We start from the raw sequence: 19849 nt of genomic DNA, 5'->3' as shown, positions 1-19849 counted from the left end.
CGTGGACGAATAGCGTGAGCTGGGTTTCACACGACCGTCTTTTTCGAAACCCATGCTGATTCCTACAGAGTAGATTTATAGCCTCCAGAAAGGTCATTATACTCGAACATAATATGTGTTCCAAAATTCTACAACTGATCGACGTCTACCTGTGCCCTTTTCCAATCCTTTGGAATGCTTCGCTCTTTTAGAGATCTACGGTACACCGCTGCCAGAAGGGGGGCAAGTTCCTTCGCGTACTCTGTGTAAAATCGAACTGGTATCCCATCAGATCCAGCGGCCTTTCCTCTTTTGAGCGATTTTAATTGTTTCTCTATCCCTCTGTCATCTATTTCGATATCAACCATTTTGTCATCTGTGCAACAATCTAGAGAAGGAACTAGGTGGAAATCATTGATGCAGTAACCGCTTTATGATCGCTGATTCCCTGTTCTGCATTAACTGATTCAAATAGTTCGGGTCTGTTTGTCACCAGAAGGTCTAATATGTTATTGCCACGAGTCGGTTTTCTGTTTAACTGCTCAAGGTAGTTTTCAGATAAAGCACTTTAAAAAATTTCACTGGATTATTTTTCCCTGCCGCCCGTTGTGAATGTTTGAGTCTCCCAGTCTATATCTGGCAAATTAAAATCTCTACCCAGAAGTATAACATGGTGGGGAAATCTACTCGAAATATTTTCCAAATTATTCTTCAGGTGCTCAGCCACAACCGCTGCTGAGCCCGGGGGCCTATAGAGACATCTAATTGCCATGTCTGAGCCTGCTTTAACCGTGACCTTCACCCAAATCATTTCACAATTCGGATCTCCGTGAATTTCCTTCGATACTATTGCACTTCTTATCGCTATAAACACGCCTCCCCCTTCACTGTCCAGCCTTTCTCTGCAGTATACATTCCAATCTGAGTCCTGACAGAATATTGTCTAGCCCCAGGCCCTTATTTCGACTTAGATCTTTCAGAGCTCTGTCAAATTCTTGTCACATTATCGTATCTCCCATATCATCATCTTTGTCTACCACCCTTTCTATAATATTGCCTTCAAGTTTATCTCCTTGTACAGACACTCTACATACTCCTTTCACCTTTCTGCTTTCCCTTCTTTGCTTAGGACTGGTTTCCCAACCGAGCTCTTGATATTTGTGCAGTTGCTTCTCTTTTTCCTGTTTGTGGTATCTGTCTTTCCCCTAGCGAAATATGGTTCTAAATCTTTACATTTGTCCTTTAGTCATTTCTGTGTAGCCATTTTGCACTTCCCGCCAATCTGATTTTTTTAACGCTTGTATTCTATTTCGCCTGCTTCATTTTTAAATTTCCTCCTTTCATCAGTTAAATTCAGTATCTCTTGCGTTATCTAAGGATTCGTACTAGAGCTTGTCTTTTGGTGTATTTGATCTGCTGCTCCTTCACCATTTCGTCTCTTAGAGCTACCCATATGTCTTCTACTGTATTCCTTTCCTCCGTTCTAGTCAAGAACTGCCTAATGCTCCCTCTGAAACTCCCAACAATCTCTGTTTCTTTCAGCTGATTCTGGTCCTGGCTCCTCAATTTCCTACATTTTTCCAATTTCTTCAGTTTGTAGTCAGAGTCTACATCTGCCCCTGGAAATGTTTTACAGTTTAATACTTGGTTCCTAAATCTTTGTTTTGCCATTATATAATCAATCTGAAACCTTTTGGCATCTCCAGGTCTCACCCCTGTATACAACCTTCTTTTATGATTCTTAAAACAAGTATAGTCTGTGCAAAACACTACCATGCGGCTTCCTCTTTTGTTTCATATTTACCTGTTTTTTCTTCCCCTTCCTTTTCCTACTATCGAATCCCAGTCCCCCATCACTATTAAATTTTCATCTTCCTTAACTAACTGAATAATTTATTTTATCTCGTCATACATTTTTCCAATCTCTTCATTGTCTATGGAGCTAGTTGAAAGAAACTTGTACAACTGTGGTGGGTGTGGGCTTTGTGTCCATATTGGCAAGCATAATGTGTTCACCATGCTGTTTGTACAAGCTTACCTGCATTCCTATTTTCTTATTCAATTTTAGACCTACTCCAGCATTACCCTTATTGGATTTTGTATCTATAACCTTGTATTCACCTGACCAAAAGTCCAGTTCCTCCTGCCACCAAACTTCACAAATCCTCACTACAGGTAACTTCACCCTATCCATTTCTCTTTTTAAATTTTCTAATAACATTCCATGCTCTGACCCATAGAGTGCCAGTTTTTTTTCTCTGCTGTCAATGACATCCTCACGAGCAGCCCCCACCTGATCAGAATGGATGATTATTGTACCTCCGGAATATTTTACTCGAGAGGACGCAGTCATCATTTAACTATACAGTAGAGCTGCATGCTCTCTGTTTCCTTCGATTTCAGCTGTTCACACTACCAGCACAGCAATGCCATTTTGGTTGATGTTACAACACCAGATCAGCCAATTGTCCAGATCGTTCCCCTACAATTACTGAGAACACTGCTGCCCCTCTTCAGAAACCACATGTTTGTCTGGCCCCTCATCAGATACCTCTCTGTTGTGGTTGCACCTACAGTATGGCTATCTGTACTGCTGAGACAGATAAACTACACCACCACCAACAACAACAATGTCCATGGTTTGTGGGAGGCCCCGGTCATTACTTAAAAGAAACTGTTATAACTGAGACCAAACAGATACTGAAAAATACTGATTTTCAGAACAAAAATACCAGTATTGGTTTTAACCGCTGGTTTTTCCCATCCCTACTCAGTCAGTCACTCTCTGGTCTCATTTAACGATTGGCACCCCAGAGTAGTGGAGTTTTGTTTGCCATTGTGCAATTCATCCATCTCTAAAATTCCATCTGTCACGTGCAGTTTCCTTCACAGTATTTCGTGAATTGTGTTTTATTCATCTCATGACGTACATTTGCAATCCATTTGGTTTGTGTGCAGGATACATGTCAAAAATTTATAAAACAGTTACTATGATTTTTACATTAATAAATAATAGCACTATAATTATTTATTTATTAATAGTTATAGTGCTATAAAGTAGCACCGTAGGTGCAACCACAACAGAGGGGTATCTGTTGAGAGGCCAGATAAACGTGTGGTTCCTGAAGAGGGGCAGCAGCCTTTTCAGTAGTTGCAGGGGCAACAGCCTGGGTGATTGACTGATCTGGCCTTGTAACACTAACCAAAACGGTCTTGCTGTGCTAGTATTGCAAACGTCTGAAAGCAATGGGAAACTACGGCCGTAATTTTTCCTGAGGGAATGTACCTTTACTGAATGGTTTAATGATGATGGCGTCCTCTTGGGTGAAATATTCCAGAGGTAAAATAGTCCCCCATTTGGATCTCCAGGCGGGGACTACTCAAGAGGACGTCATAATCAGGAGAAAGAAACCTGGTGTTCTACGGATTGGAGCGTGGAATGTCACATCCCTTAATCAGACAGATAGGTTAGAAAATTTAAAAAGGGATATGGATAGGTTAAAGTTAGATATAGTGGGAATTAGTGAAGTTCGGTGGCAGGAGGAACAAGACTTTTGGTCAGGTGAATACAGGGTTATAAACACAAAATCAAATAGGGGTAGTGCAGAAGTAGGTTTAATAATGAATAAAACAATAGGAATGCGGGTAAGCTACTACAAACAGCATAGTGAATGCATTATTGTGGCCAAGATAGATACGAAGCCCACACCTACTACAGTAGTACAAGTTTATATGTCAACTAGCTCTGCAGATGACGGAGAAATTGAAGAAATGTATGATGAGATAAAAGAAATTATTCATGTAGGGAGACGAAAATTTAATAGTCATGAGTGACTGGAATTCGGCAGTACGAAAAGGAAGAGAAGGAAACGTAGTAGGTGAATGTGAATTGGGGCTCAGAAATGCAAGAGGAAGCTGCCTGGTAGAATTTTGCACAGAGCATAACTTAGTCATAGCTAACACTTGGTTTAAGAATCATGAAAGAAGGTTGCATACATGGAATAACCCTGGAGATACTAGAAGGTTTCAGGTAGATTATATAATGGTAAGACAGAGATTTAGGAACCAGATTTTAAATTGTAAGACATTTCCAGGGGCAGATGTGTACTCTGACCACAATCTATTGGTTATGAACTGTAGATTAAAACTGAAGAAACAAAAATGTGGGAATTTAAGGAGACGGGACCTGGATAAACTGAAAGAACTAGAGGTTGTACAGAGTTTCAGGGAGAACGTGAGGGAACAGTTGACAGGAATGGGGGAAAGAAATACAGTAGAAGAAGAATGGGTAGCTTTAAGGAATGAAATAGTGAAGGCAGCAGGGGATCATGTAGGTAAAAAGATGAGGGCTAGTAGAAATCCTTGGGTAACAGAAGAGATACTGAATTTAATTGATGAAAGGAGAAAATACAAAAATGCAGTAAATGAAGCAGGCAAAAAGGAATACAAACATCTCAAAAATGAGATCGACAGGAAGTGCAAAACTGCTAAGGACGGAAGGCTAGAGGACAAATGTAAGGATGTAGAGGCTTATCTTGCTAAGGGTAAGATAGATAGTGCCTACTGGAAAATTAGAGAGACCTTTGGAGAAAAGAGAACCACTTGTATGAATATCCAGAGCTCAGATGGAAACCCAGTTCTAAGAAAAGAAGGGAAAGCAGAAAGGTGAAAGGAGTATATAGAGGGTCTATACAGGGGCGATGTTCTTGAGGACAATATTATGGAAATGGAAGAGGAGGCAGATGAAGATGAAATGGGAGTTGTTATATTGCGTGAAGAGTTTAACAGAGCACTGAAAGACCTAAGTAGAAACAAGGCCCCGGGAGTAGACAACATTCCATAATTACTACTGACAGCCTTGGGAGAGCCAGTCCTGACTAAACTGTACCATATGGTGAGCCAGATGTATGAGACAGGTGAAATTCCCTCAGACTTCAAGAAGACTCTAATAATTCCAATCCCAAAGAAAGTACATGTTGACAGATGTGAAAATTACCGAACTAGCAGGTTAATAAGTCACAGCTGCAAAATACTAACGCGAATTCCTTACAGACGAATGAAAAAAGTGGTAGAAGCCGACCTCGGGGAAGATCAGTTTGGATTCCATAGAAATGTTGGAACACGTGAGGCAATACTGACCCTACGACTTATCTTAGAAGAACGATCAAGGAAAGGCAAACCTACGTTTCTAGCATTTGTAGACTTAGAGAAAGCTTTTGACAATGTTGACTGGATACTCTATTTCAAATTCTGAAGGTGGCAGGGGTAAAATACAGGGAGTGAAAGGCTAATTACAATTTTTACAGAAACCAGATAGCAGTTATAGGAATCGAGGTACATGACAGTGGTTGGGAAGAGAGTGAGACAGGGTTGTAGCCTCTCCCCGATGTTCTTCAATCTGTATATTGAGCAAGTAGTAAAGGAAACAAAAGAAAAATTCGGAGTAGGTATTAAAATCCGTGGAGAAGAAATAAAAACTTTGAGATTTGCCGATGACATTGTAATTCTGTCAGAGACAGCAAAGGACTTGGAAGAGCAGTTGAACGGAATGGACAGTGTCTTGAAAGGAGGGTATAAGATGAACATCAACAAAAGCAAAACTAGGATAATGGAATGTAGTCGAATTAAGTCGGGTGATGCTGACGGAATTACATTAGGAAATGAGACACAAAGTAGTCAAGGAGTTTTGCTATTTGGGGAGCAAAATAACTGATGATGGTCGAAGGAGAGAGGATATAAAATGTAGATTGGCAATGGCAAGGAAAGCGTTTCTGAAGAAGAGAAATTTGTTAACATCGAGTATAGATTTAAGTGTCAGGAAGTAGTTTCTGAATGTATTTGTATGGAGTGTAGCCATGTATGGAACTGAAACGTGGACGATAAATAGTTTAGAGAAGAAGAGAATAGAAGCTTTTGAAATATGGTGCTACAGAAGAATGCTGAAGACTAGATGAGTAGATCACATAACTGATGAGGAGGTACTGAGTAGAATTGGGGAGAAGAGGAGTTTGTGGCACAAATTGGCTAGAAGAAGTGGTCGGTTGGTAGGACATCATCAAGGGATCACCAATTTAGTATTGGAGGGCAGCGTGGAGGGTAAAGATCGTAGAGGGAGACCAAGAGATGAATACACTAAGCAGATTCAGAAGGATGTGGGTTGCAGTGGGTTCTGGGAGATGAAGAAGCTTGCACAGGATAGAGTAGCATGGAGAGCTGCATCAAACCAGTCTCAGGACTGAAGACCACAACAACAACAACAACACCAACAGCAACTGCTCAATAATATATAACGACACTATAAGGATAACACATTGTTACTTTACTTTACATGGGGCCTTATTGACCATACGCCTGCTCTATGAGCCTCTTCCACTTCTGCCTGTCCAGTGCGCTGTTTGTCCAGTTGCTGCTGCTGTTCATTGTAGTTGTATCCTCCCGAATGTTATCCCGCCATCTGATTCTGGGTCTCCCTCTTCTTCTGGTTCCTTCTATTGTTCTGACGAATGCCATTCTAGGTAGTCTATTCTCTGTCATTCTTGCTATATGGCCTGCCCAATTCAACCTTCTCCTCTTGAACACTTCGACGATGTTATGGTGTTTTTACAGCCCTCTTAATTCTTCATTTCTTCTTATTATCCATTCTGTGTTATTTTCGTCGTATACAGGTCCAAAAATTTTCCTTAGTACTTTTCTTCCAAATATTAACAGTTTTTCTTGATCTTTCTTTCTAAATATTAATGTTTCACATCCATATAACATCACAGGTATAATGGGCGATTAATATTAGTGGATTTTGAAGTTACTGCTAAGTGATATTTTTCTTAGAATTTTGATGAAACTAAAAAGTGTCTTGTTTTCTGTTGATAAAGGGGCGTCTGTTTCTATATCTGTTCTGTTGTTATTACTAAAAATACTTCCTAGATACTTGAAGTGGTCAACAGTCTTGAAACTGAATCCATCTACAGTCAGAGGTGCATCTTTTCTGGTTTTCTTACTTATGGGCAGGTATTCTGTCTTTTCTTAATTAACATGTAATCCTGTTTTCTCAGCAATTTTGTAGTAATTTTGCGTTATTCTGATTAATTCTCTTTTGGAACTGCTTATTAGTGCTACATCATCTGCATAGTCAAGTCTTGTACTGTTCACATCCTGTAGCTGGATCCCTTGTGGACTGGTTTTAGAAAATTCTCCATCAATCTGCTCTAGGACAAAGTTAAATAAAATAGGTGAAGTGGCATCCCCTTGTCTCAGTCCAGTGTACACCTTAAAATCTTCAGTTTGTCCTACCGATGTCTTTATGCGACATAAAGTTTCATCGATACACATTTTAACTAATCTGATCAATTTTGATGGTTTTTTAAATTCCTTCATAATCATTGTCGCCACAACCGTGTCACGGTCACTGATACCGGTTTCGTTGTGGACATCCTCAAAGGGGACAGGTCTATTTGTTGCGTTAGGTCCATCCAATATACAGGGTGATTCAAAAAGAATACCACAACTTTAAAAATGTGTATTTAATGAAAGAAACATAATATAACCTTCTGTTATACATCATTACAAAGAGTATTTAAAAAGGTTTTTTTTCACTCAAAAACAAGTTCAGAGATGTTCAATATGGCCCCCTCCAGAAACTTGGTTCAAGAATCATAAAAGAAGGCTGTATACATGGAAGAAGCCTGGAGATACTAAAAGGTATCAGATAGATTATATAATGGTAAGACAGAGATTTAGGAACCAGGTTTCAAATTGTAAGACATTTCCAGGGGCAGATGTGGACTCTGACCACAATCTATTGGTTATGACCTGTAGATTAAAACTGAAGAAACCGCAAAAAGGTGGGAATTTAGGGAGATGGGACATGAATAAACTAAAAGAACCAGAGGTTGTACAGAGTTTCAGGGAGAGCATAAGAGAGCAATTGACAAGAATGGGGGAAATAAATACAGTAGAAGAAGAATGGGTAGCTTTGAGGGATGAGGTAGTGAAGGCAGCAGAGGATCAAGTAGGTAAAAAGACGAGGGCTAGTAGAAATTCTTGGGTAACAGAAGAAATATTGAATTTAATTGATGAAAGGAGAAAATATAAAAATGCAGTAAATGAAGCAGGCAAAAAGGAATACAGACGTTTCAAAAATGAGATGGACAGGAAGTGCAAAATGGCTAAGCAGGGATGGCTAGAGGACAAATGTAAGGATGTAGAGGCTTATCTCACTAGGTGTAAGATAGATACTGCCTACAGGAAAATTAAAGAGACCTTTGGAGATAAGAGAACCACTTGTATGAACATCAAGAGCTCAGATGGAAACCCAGTTCTAAGCAAAGAAGGGAAAGCAGAAAGGTGGAAGGAGTATATAGAGGGTCTATACAAGGGTGATGTACTTGAGGACAATATTATGGAAATGGAAGAGGATGTAGATGAAGATGAAATGGGAGATACGATACTGTGTGTAGAGTTTGACAGAGCACTGAAAGACCTGAGTCGAAACAAGGCCCCGGGAGTAGGCAACATTCCATTGGAACTACTGACGGCTTTGGGAGAGCCAGTCCTGACAAAACTCTACCATCTGGTAAGCAAGATGTATGAGACAGGCGCAATCCCCTCAGACTTCAAGAAGATTATAATAATTCCAATCCCAAAGAAAGCACGTGTTGACAGATGTGAAAATTACCGAACTATCAGTTTAATAAGTCACAGCTGCAAAATACTAACACGAATTCTTTACAGATGAATGGAAAAACTAGTAGAAGTCGACCTCGGGGAAGATCAGTTTGGATTCCGTAGAAATGTTGGAACACGTGAGGCAATACTGACCCTACTACTTATCTTAGAAGCTAGATTAAGGATGGGCAAACCTACGTTTCTAGCATTTGTAGACTTAGAGAAAGGTTTTGACAATGTTGACTGGAATACTCTCTTTCAAATTCTGAAGGTGGCATGGATAAAATACAGGGAGCGACAGGTTATTTACAATTTGTATAGAAACCAGATGGCAGTTATAAGAGTCGAGGGGCATGAAAGGGAAGCAGTGGTTGGGAAGGGAGTGAGACAGGGTTGTAGCCTCTCCCCGATGTTCTTCAATCTGTATATTGAGCAAGCAGTAAAGGAAACAAAAGAAATATTCGGAGTAGGTATTAAAATCCATGGAGAAGAAATAAAAACTTTGAGGTTCGCCAATGACATCATAATTCTGTCAGATACAGCAAAAGACTTGGAAGAGCAGTTGAATGGCATGGATAGTGTCTTGAAAGGACGATATAAGATGAACATCAACAAAAGCAAAATGAGGATAATGGAATGTAGTCAAATTAAATCGGGTGATGCTGAGGGAATTAGATTAGGAAATGAGACACTTAAAGTAGTAAAGGAGTTTTGCTATTTGGGGAGCAGAATAATTGATGATGGTCGAAGTAGAGAGGATATAAAATGTAGACTGGCAATAGCAAGGAAAGCATTTCGGAAGAAGAGAAATTTGTTAACATCGAGTATAGATTTAAGTGTCAGGAAGTCATTTCTGAAAGTATTCGTATGGAGTGTAGCCATGTATGGAAGTGAAACATGGGCGATAAATAGTTTGGACAAGAAGAGAATAGAAGCTTTCGAAATGTGGTGCTACAGAAGAATGCTGAAGATTAGATGGGTAGATCACATAACTAATGAGGAAGTATTGAATAGGATTGGGGACGAGAGAAGATTGTGGCACAACTTGACCAGAAGAAGAGATCGCTTGGTAGGACATGTTCTGAGGCATCAAAGGATCACCAATTTAGTATTGGAGGGCAGCGTAGAGGGTAAAAATCGTAGAGGGAGACCAAGAGATGAATACACTAAGCAGATTCAGAAGGATGTGGGTTGCAGTGGGTTCTGGGAGATGAAGAAGCTTGCACAGGATAGAGTAGCATGGAGAGCTGCATCAAACCAGTCTCAGGACTGAAGACCACAACAACATGGGCTTAGTAATCATAAACTCCTTTTTTAAACATAAGAACATTCACCGGTATACTTGGGAAGGCAGGAGAACCAGATCTGTCATTGACTATATAACAACAGATCAGGAATTCAGGAAGGCTGTGAGGGACACACGTGTATTCAGGGGATTCTTTGATGACACTGATCATTATTTAATCTGCAGTGAAATTGGGATTGTGAGGCCGAAAGTGCAGGAGATCAGGTCCATATGTAGGAGGATAAGAGTGGAGAAACTTCGGGATAAGGAAATCAGGCACAACTACATAACAGCAATCTCAGAAAGGTACCAGTTAGTTGAATGTAGGCAATTACAGTCATTGGAAAAGGAATGGACAAGATACAGGGACACAGTACTAGAAGTGCCTAAAGACTGTCTTGGAACAGTAGTGTGTAAAAGTAGGATGAAGCAAACAGCTTGGTGGAATGATACAGTCAAGGCAGCCTGTAAAAGGAAAAAGAAGGCTACATACTAGAACTCAGGTACACAGAGAAAGTTATGTTGAAGAAAGAAACAAAGCCAAACAGATAATTGCAGCATCCAAGAAGAAATCTTGGGAAGACTTTGGAAACAGGTCAGAGACTATGGGTCAAGCTGCTGGAAAACCATTCTGGAGTGTAATTAGCAGTCTTCGAAAGGGAGGTAAGAAGGAAATGACAAGTATTTTGGACAGGTCAAGAAAACTGCTGGTGGATCCTGTGGATGCCTTGGGCAGATGGAGGGAATATTTTGAAGAGTTGCTCAATGTAGGTGAAAATACGATCAGTAATGTTTCAGATTTTGAGGTAGAATGGGATATGAATGATGATGGAAATAGGATCACATTTGAGGAAGTGGAGAAATGGTCAATAGATTGCAGTGCAATAAAGCAGCTGGGGTGGATGAAATAGTCAGAATTCATCAAATACAGTGGAATGTCAGGTCTTAAATGGCTACACAGGATAATTGAAATGGCCTGGGAGTCGGGACATGTTCCATCAGACTGGACAAAAGCAGTAATCACACCAATCTTTAAACATGGAAACAGAAAAGATTGTAACAACTACAGAGGTATCTCTTTAATCAGCGTTATGGGTAAAATCTTCTCAGGTACTGTTAAAAGGAAAGTGCAAGTATTAGTTGAGGACCAATTGGATGAAAATCAGTGTGGGTTTAGGCCTCTTAGAGGTGGTCAGGACCAGATTTTTAGCTTACGGCAAATAATTGAGAAGTGTTATGAGTGGAACAGGGAACCGTATCTATGCTTTATAGATCTAGAAAAGGCATATGACTGGGTTCCTAGGAGGAAGTTATTGTCTGTTATATGAAATTATGGAATAGGAGGCAAACTTTTGCAAGCAATTAAAGGTCTTTACATGGATAGTCAGGCAGCAGTTAGAGTTGACGGTAAATTGAGTTCATGGTTCAGAGTAGTTACAGGGGTAAGACAAGGCTGCAACCCGTCTCCACTGTTGTTCATATTATTTATGGATCATATGTTGAAAACAATAGACTGGCTGGGTGAGATCAAGATATGTGAACACAAAATAAGCAGTCTCGCATATGCGGATGACTTAGTTGTGATGGCAGATTTGACTGAAAGTTTGCAAAGTAATATTTCAGAGCTAGATCAGAAATGTAAGGACTATGGTATGAAGATTAGCATCTCCAAAACTAAAGTAATGTCAGTGGGAAAGAAATATAAATGGATTGAGTGCCAAATAGGAGGAACAAAGTTAGAACAGGTGGACGGTTTCAAGTACTTAGGATGCATATTCTCACAGGATGGCAACATAGTGAAAGAACTGGAAGCGAGGTGTAGCAAAGCTAATGCAGTGAGCGCTCAGCTACGATCTACTCTCTTCTGCAAGAAGGAAGTCAGTACCAAGACTAAGTTATCTGTGCACCGTTCAATCTTTCGACCAACTTGGTTGTATGGGAGTGAAAGCTGTGTGGATTCAAGTTACCTTATCAACAGGGTTGAGGTTACGGATGTGAAAGTAGCTAGGATGATTGCAGGTACTAGTAGATGGGAACAATGGCAGGAGGGTGTCCACAATGAGGAAATCAAAGAAAAACTGAGAATGAACTCCATAGATGTAGCAGTCAGGGCGAACAGGCTTAGATGGTGGGGTCATGTTACACGCATGGGAGAAGCAAGGCTACCCATGGGTTCAGCAGTAGAGGGTAGGAGGAGTTGGGGCAGACCAAGGAGAAGGTACCTGGATTCGGTTAAGAATGAGTTTGAAGTAATAGGCTTAACATCAGAAGAGGCACCAATGTTAGCACTGAATAGGGGATCATGGAGGAATTTTATAAGGGGGCTATGCTCCAGACTGAACGCTGAAAGGCATAATCAGTCTTAAGTGATGATGATGATGATGATGCTTGTCAGAAGTATTCATCTGCTGCAGTTTTAAGCTGTGCTCTTAGGATCCTCCCTAACCACACCGTTTGAAGAAAACAGCAAAAAAGCTTTGACGATCAATATTGTATGTGAAAGCTTAGCTTTTTCTTGTAGCTAGACAGATATAACATAAACTTTTCATATTTGTGTGTTCATGCTACTTAACAGTGATTTTTTTATTAGCTGACAACATCATTTGTCATATGCTCTGAATGTATGCTGCCATTGGCTACTGAGAACATGTGACACAAGCTATGATTGGCTGACAAATGCGCATTGCAATCTCGGTTTCAGTGTTTCTGAAACTACCTTGCTCTATTTGGTTGAATTTGTATTTATACTTTTGTAATATGAAAACATGGACTATACATGTTGTCGTGCATCAAAAATCTTTCCAAAACACGTTATTCTTTCCTGGGTTTAATTGTCTAAACTGCCGAGAAGTTCTACTCTGGTGTATACAACCTTTACCATTCAAAGGATTGATAAATTTTACAGCAATGGTGGAAAGTATTTTCTTATTTAATACAGAAGAAATGTACGTCCATCTGGGATATAGTGTATTTTCACCTGAAAAAGTATATTTTTAACCAAAAAATCCGGGTGGAAGGGAGGGGGGGGGGGGGGGGGGGGGGAGAGTAGAATTAACATCCACCTTATTAGATTTGTTACCAGCTCAGTTGTAGGAGGATGTGGAAAATAATCGGCAATGGATTTGTTTAAAAAACTGTCTCAACACAAGACTCAGATGATTTAAGGAAACAGAATGATGCGTGCCACTCTAGTGTTAACCCATTATGCTGTTTGTAATTTTGCAGTAATGATCACACAACTCTGAGCTTTAGATCTCAGTTGTTTTCAGGTATAGGATTTAGACAAAGCAATTTAATACATTAACTGTGGCTGACCTGTGCTAATGCGACAGAGGAAAATTATGGGCAAGAAATTCATGTCATCAGCAAAGTTTTGTGCAACGGAAGGAGGAACTGCCGTGAACAACGTACTAAAAATCCTAACTGATCCACAGTGGACCAGAATCCTGAAAATCTAGCCCAAAAGGGGTATAATGGGGTTTCTGACTCTTTTATAACAATTTTTGTGTCAAAATTGAAAAATTGAAAATAGTAGATCCAATATGGCAAAAAGAATCTGGAAAAAATTAATGGAATGAACAAAAAAATGTTTTTGGTTAACACTTAAAACTTTATTACAAAACAGTATCCACTGCTGTCTTTATTACAGAAAACATGGATAGTAACAGAAACTGAAAGTTTTAATTCTTCTTAATCATCTTCTGCTTGTGCTTCTTGTTCATCATCTTCATCACTGACATTTGTATCCTCTTTGCCATGCCCAGCACTTAATTCCTCGAAATCCTCTGCAGCAGGTGCTGAGAGGGCAACAGCTTCCGATAACAAAGTTTTCACTTTCCTCAGAAATGGGTCCGCAAGGAAGAAATGTAGGGATTGGTTGTTGCTTGAAGTTACCAGACCAAGTCCTCCATATTTTTCACACAAGACGACTTTCAAGCAAGTAGGTGATACTGTCTTACTAACTTGTTTGTCGTTTACTGCACATCTTCTCGACAGGTGACCGATTGGTGAAATTGTAGTAATTATATTTTTATTTTATAACAGCTTATTAACAATGTTATGAAAATAACAATTGTGTGATTATGTGTGCGTATGTGTTTTATTTGTATTTTAGGAAAATTTTCAATTGTACTTTCTCAGTGTAAACAACAGCACTTTGCAAGAGTCACTTAAAAATGGCTCAAAGCTGGAGTTGCAGCTAGTAACAGCATTTTAAGACTTATCTGTGAAGACAGTAGTATCTACGTAAGGACAGAATAAAACAAAAGGTGGAATGTCATGCAAACTAAAATTGGTCTCTCTTTTTCGCTCATGTTTTACAATTTATTTGGTTGCATTCTGGTAAGAAGTTTATTAACAAACACCCATTGTTGATTATGATTAAATAATGAAATAAGTGTTCATAATTAAATACACACCTTTTGGAGTAGCCTCCATTTAAGAATAATTTGCTCTGATTTTATAGAACAGAAATATTTCATCTAAATGCCTCAAACATTTCATCGAAATGCTGGAATACTTTTCCAGCCCAGCATGTGGCTCACAAATGAATGCTATGTTGGACCTGAAATTCAACTTTTGGAAGAAACAGTGAGTAGGATTTAGTGGTACCAACATTAAATAAGTAACTCTGAACTTTTTTTAAATTTATGGTCACTTTTTCAGGATTTTGGTCAGCTGTGCAATGGGTTGTGAATATTGGAGTGGGGAGGCACTTGAGTCACTTTTTTTATGTTTTTTCTTGAATAACTCGAAACTACAGCTTCTAGTGAATAAGTTTCACAGCACAAAATTAAACAACATTAAATTTCCTGCAAAAAAGGCCCTATTAATGTATTCTGTAGGACTTATACTTTCCACATCGAAGGGGATGGAGACATCACAGACTGTTAAAAATATTTTCAATGGTATGAAGTTAATGTTTATCTTTAAATGAATTTTGTTAAAAAGAAATATTATATATGTGTGCCACACCTTAGTGCAGTAGGACCATATTAATCAATAAATTGTTTTCTGGAGGGGAAATGTCAAAGTGTGAGGAAAGGTAGGTAGCAGGGTTGGCTTCACGCAGTTCCCTCCTCCACAGGGTTGCAAACTGAAGGCAAGCATGTGATTCACCACTCTCTCTACCCTAGTACGTCACAAGAAGCAACTGCAGCGTGTTTCACAAATATGAAACACTGGCGACATAGTGTGCAGACGTGGCCGGGGGTACTTTTTTTTAATCACAAAATACTTTAACAGTACATAGAATGCAGACATGACTTACTCACAACATTAACACAAGAAACGTGTATGGACAGAATCCAAGTAAATCTCTGCACACTGTTGTACACCGCTAGAAGAGGGAATTGATATTCTATGGCAGCTGTAGGCTATTTACCTCACTGTGACCACAGCTCACTTTTCAGTGTACAGCAGGTAGAGTGTATCTCCCTTACACTACCTACCCAGTTCTCTAATGTGAGTAGACAAAATCACCTTACCGAGTTCATGTTTATATTGTGGAGTTGTCTTAAGTTTATTAAACAAGTAATTATTTGCAGTTAGTGAGTTTGTATATAGAATATGTTTCTGTAAACAGTGGCTGAGTGGTAAGTGTTTAAATTGTAGGTTATGTGGGGGTAAAAACTACGCCTTTTATGGTTTAACTATATATCTAAACAAAACTTGCAGCAATGTTTCACTTCCGCTTGCAACACCTAGTTTGACATCTTGGTAACATTGTGTAGGACTTTCATTGTCACCCAATTACCTGCCATTAGAGGAGTAACAAAAGTTTTTATAAAAAATTAATTTTGCAGACTCTTACCTCATGCTGTGGGCTATGAGTATGCAGGCCTGTGGAAAGTGTATGCAGTGTGCACTTCTACCCCAACTGAAGAAAATAAAAGGATTACAAATAAATACATGCAAAAACAAACTAGGAACTCTACTTTCCAGTGACTTCAAAAATTAAATGTCATATTGATCTGAGAGTAGGGCCAAGTAAACTTCTGTTGAAGGAAATGCGATCTCGCACTATTGGTCATTCTTTCTTCATCGAAAAAGTTTATATGAATCAGCCGAGGTATTTTCTGTCATAGCCTGTTGTAAGATGTTTTCTTAAGGCAACCTCTGAAAACCTGGCAGTCTTGGGCAGTTGGTATATTGAGTACTCATTTTCATTAACACCAAGACCTTGATGGGAGAGCGACCTCTCTTAATGACTGTCAAGTTCATGTTTTCATTCAGTTTTTGGAGGAAGAAAAACTGCTATAGAAGATGTGATTATATTTGAAGGGTATAAAAGTGGTAGAAATGTGCAAAAAAACCAAAGCCCGATGAAAGAAAAACAACAGAAAAGAAAAATCAATTTAAGTTATGTAAGGTGAATAATGAGGCATCTAAGGTAAAGAAACACCAACAATAATATCGAAATACTCTAGAAGGGGCTACACGAGTCGAAGTACAGGTTCTGGAGTAAAGGTTCAAAATAGTTTCTCGATGGGCTATTGCACCTCATTGTGTGATTTTCTTATTTGGCAGTCTACGTATAACACACAACTAAAGTCGAGGAGGATATTGGAAGCTTATAGAAGCTAGTTTCGGAATAGATTTTATCTGATGTTTATATAGATTTACACTCACCAAACACACAAATAGAACTATACAAATTTTACATAAAAAGACATATGAAAGTAACTTACTGCATTTTCTCCAGTTGTAGGCATCCGACTGCCACAAGGTTTTGGAATAAAACTGAGGAGATGATGACGTATCCACTGCCCAGTGAGAGAATGGCAAACTTCTGCTTTAAGGACCTGAAAACTTGATGCGTTCTCTTACCTATCCCTGCCACAAGTATGATGATGTCAGTGACCTACATGGTGTTGGTGGGAAAGAGATTGTATTGGTAAATGTGATATCTTGTTGCTCTCTATTGTTGACAGCGTATCATAAAGCCATATATTTGTGTTGTAGTCGCTTGGTGGAGAATTAATGAATGACCAGAAAGTTACTACACTTCTCTCACCATTAAATTGTGTTACTGGTAGCCTGCATAAATACTTCTGTTTAAGGAATTGCTGGCACTTACGGAGTAGACTATACAGCATAGAGCCACTCGACACACATCTACTGTATATCTTCCGAGATGGATGTGAACATAACTGACGAAATGGGACTGATCATGTTCGCCTCTAGAAATGTAATCTGCTGTATTGCATTGCTTGACTTACGTTGAACTGTGTTAAGTCCTGTAACACCTAGGTGACCTACTTTCGTTGGGGAGACCATTTAAGCCTCTGGGTGTCTTCAGATGTCGAGAGAACTGAGGCTGTGGTGATGCATTTGATATCCCTCATGCTGGAGGGATGTAGACAGGAGTTTGTGAAAAGGGGGAGCCCGTCTGGATTGTTGAAGAGGACCATAAAAATATCCATGTATTTATTTATTCTGAAAACAAATTCATTTTTTAATTTTATGTACATAACTCACTTTTGGGTGGCCTTTATAGAAATAGTATAGAAATAGTATTTAGACTATAAAACTGAGCAAGAAAAAATCTACTTTAATAAGTATAGTATACATTCTCAACAGTGTGTGTGTGTGTGTGTGTGTGTGTGTGTGTGATATATATATACCCAGATATACAATTAAATATTTCTTTATTTGGCGATATCGTAACTTCATTTTATTGCCCAATGAATTAAAGCTCTAATATCTAATATAAGGTATTTACTCTTCACAAACAAAACACAGCTCAATCTTCTAATATACACAACAATGATGGCAGCTGAAGAAATTCATTGAAATCCGTGTCATGGCCGGGACTTGATCCCGGGTCCCCTTCCTTACTGGGCAAGTGTGCTGTGCTGGTCATCACACCACAACAGCATTACAGCTATGCTCTCCCTAAAACAAACTGCACTTCATATCTTCAGCTGATTTTCTCCTTCTTAGATTGTCACTATTGTCTAGGCTCTCCGGTATTGGAATAGCACCCCCCTGTTGGATGTAATGTGGAAATCCTGCCTGTTCCCCAGGCATAGGTGACCTATAGATCTGATATAAAAATTTTCCATGAGACATTTGAGTCTTATCTTCATCTATGATAATGACATAAGCTGAAGAAATTAATTGAAATCTGAAAGGTAAGCAAGGGAACTTGGGTCCAAGTCCCGACTCAAGTGTGTCAGGGAAAATTTAATTATATCAGACCATCTTATATACGTTTTACTACTGCAGAGCAGAAGAATCTTAACGTTGGTCGGAATAATTTATGTTTGAACTTCCTTTGACAACAGCTATCTTTTTCCTACTACAATCTTGTATTTAAATCTCTAACTTATCTGAAACCAGGTCAGAATTCCATCACCATAGCAAAGTTTCACGTCATTAAGATTCTTCAATTTCCACGAGTGCTCGAGAACATCTTTATATATTATTATTTTGACAGTTAAATTTAAACTATAGTAACCAAATTCATTTACAAAATAAAACAGAATACACAGATACTATGAGCTACAGTTTTGGGATCTTAACATTGACTCATGCATAAATTTCAACTAGACGTGTAATGTATGCGGTGCCTCGAATGACTTTCCGTTTATCTGTAATAGTCTGCTTAAAGAGTCCTCAATGCTAATAAACTCCTCTGTGACATACAACATACATTATCAGTCACATGACGTTGATTTACAAGTACATTAGAGTTGTGACAGTCTCTGTCTCAGTGCTCTGAGGATATTACAAATGAGACATTTCACGTAGAACATATTTCTTGCAGTACAACTCAAAGACACGACACATTGCCGTTCCACAAGTGAGCTATCTTTATGCCCAGGGAAACAGTACAAAATGACAATAACTAGCTGTCTTCCAGCGTAAATATCGCCGAACTGTATGTATTGTCGAATTGTACACGAAACGACATTAAAATTAAAAAAGTATGGAAAAAATTTAATAGATGGAAAACAATCGCTGGTATAAAGAAAACTCCGGCAAACAAAGCAGTAAACAAGTTAATTCCTTTAAGTGAATGGAAAAAGCATTATACAGACCTTTTAACTGAAGACAGACCCCAGTACACTAGAGGCGAAGAAGATATGACAGAACAAACAGTTCAAAATATGACTATCACAATAGAGGAAGTTTGGCCATTCTCCATTTAGCTAAACACCTGGACCTGGAAATATTTCTATGAAATTATTGAAAGCTGGAGGACAGCATTTGAGGAAAAGAATATTACGCCTTATGAACAACTGCTGTCAGTGGATTAAAGTTCCGTGGGAGTGGAAAAGATCACATACAGTCTATTTTCAAGAAGGGAAATCTAAGAAACAGAGGCATCAGCGTGCACTGCACAACGAGCCGCTTATTAGACAAAAATATGGCTGAATGCTGGACACCCTATTGTTGATATAGGACAGATCCTGTATGGATAACCTCTTTATTTTACAACAGCTAAAGGAGTTAGTCATAGCATTAGGGAAGGAGTTAACACACAAAGTTTGTAGATTTAGCTAAAGCCTATGACACAGTTCCTAGAGCAAAACTCAGGGAAGCTTTGAAAGATTTAGATATGGATGACTTTCTTTTACAGATTGTTCCCGAAATGTACGGAGATAATAAGATACAGAGGGTCAAAATTATCGGGACCTATTAATGTCACAAAAGGGCTGAGACAAGGTTGTAGTATGTCACCAGTCTTGTTCAATTTATATGTAGAAGTGGCTCTCCGAAGGTGGAAAGACAGCTGTGGAGGAATGGGAATTATTGTTAACAATGTACAGCTATTTTCGTTAAGTTTTGCTGGCTGTATCTGTTCTTTGCTATGGGTCACAACTGTAGTTTCTAAATGCTGCCCTGAAAAGACGAATAACAGCTGTGGAAATTGATTATTTTTGGAGGACTGCTATAATATCAAGAATCGAACAGAAA

At 38.9% G+C, this 19849-nt stretch overlaps 1 protein-coding gene across 3 annotated transcripts in view; it reads left to right on the top strand.

The window, feature by feature from the left end:
* The window catches only part of LOC126293727 (pre-mRNA-splicing factor 18), a 115503-nt gene that overhangs the window by 73910 nt on the left and 21744 nt on the right, over positions 1-19849 (top strand). Inside the window, exon 6 of one of the 3 annotated variants that reach the window (XM_049987051.1) lies at positions 16629-17471. The exons of the other annotated variants lie outside the window; for them this stretch is intronic. The gene's annotated coding sequence lies outside the window, so the exon portion shown is untranslated. Of the gene's footprint in view, positions 1-16628; positions 17472-19849 lie in introns of those variants that run through there. 3 annotated transcript variants of the gene reach the window in all.

Source organism: Schistocerca gregaria, chromosome 10 (assembly GCF_023897955.1).
Source record: "Schistocerca gregaria isolate iqSchGreg1 chromosome 10, iqSchGreg1.2, whole genome shotgun sequence".
In the NCBI taxonomy this organism is placed as follows: Eukaryota; Metazoa; Arthropoda; class Insecta; order Orthoptera; family Acrididae; genus Schistocerca; species Schistocerca gregaria.
This window is presented reverse-complemented; position numbering and strand designations above follow the sequence as displayed.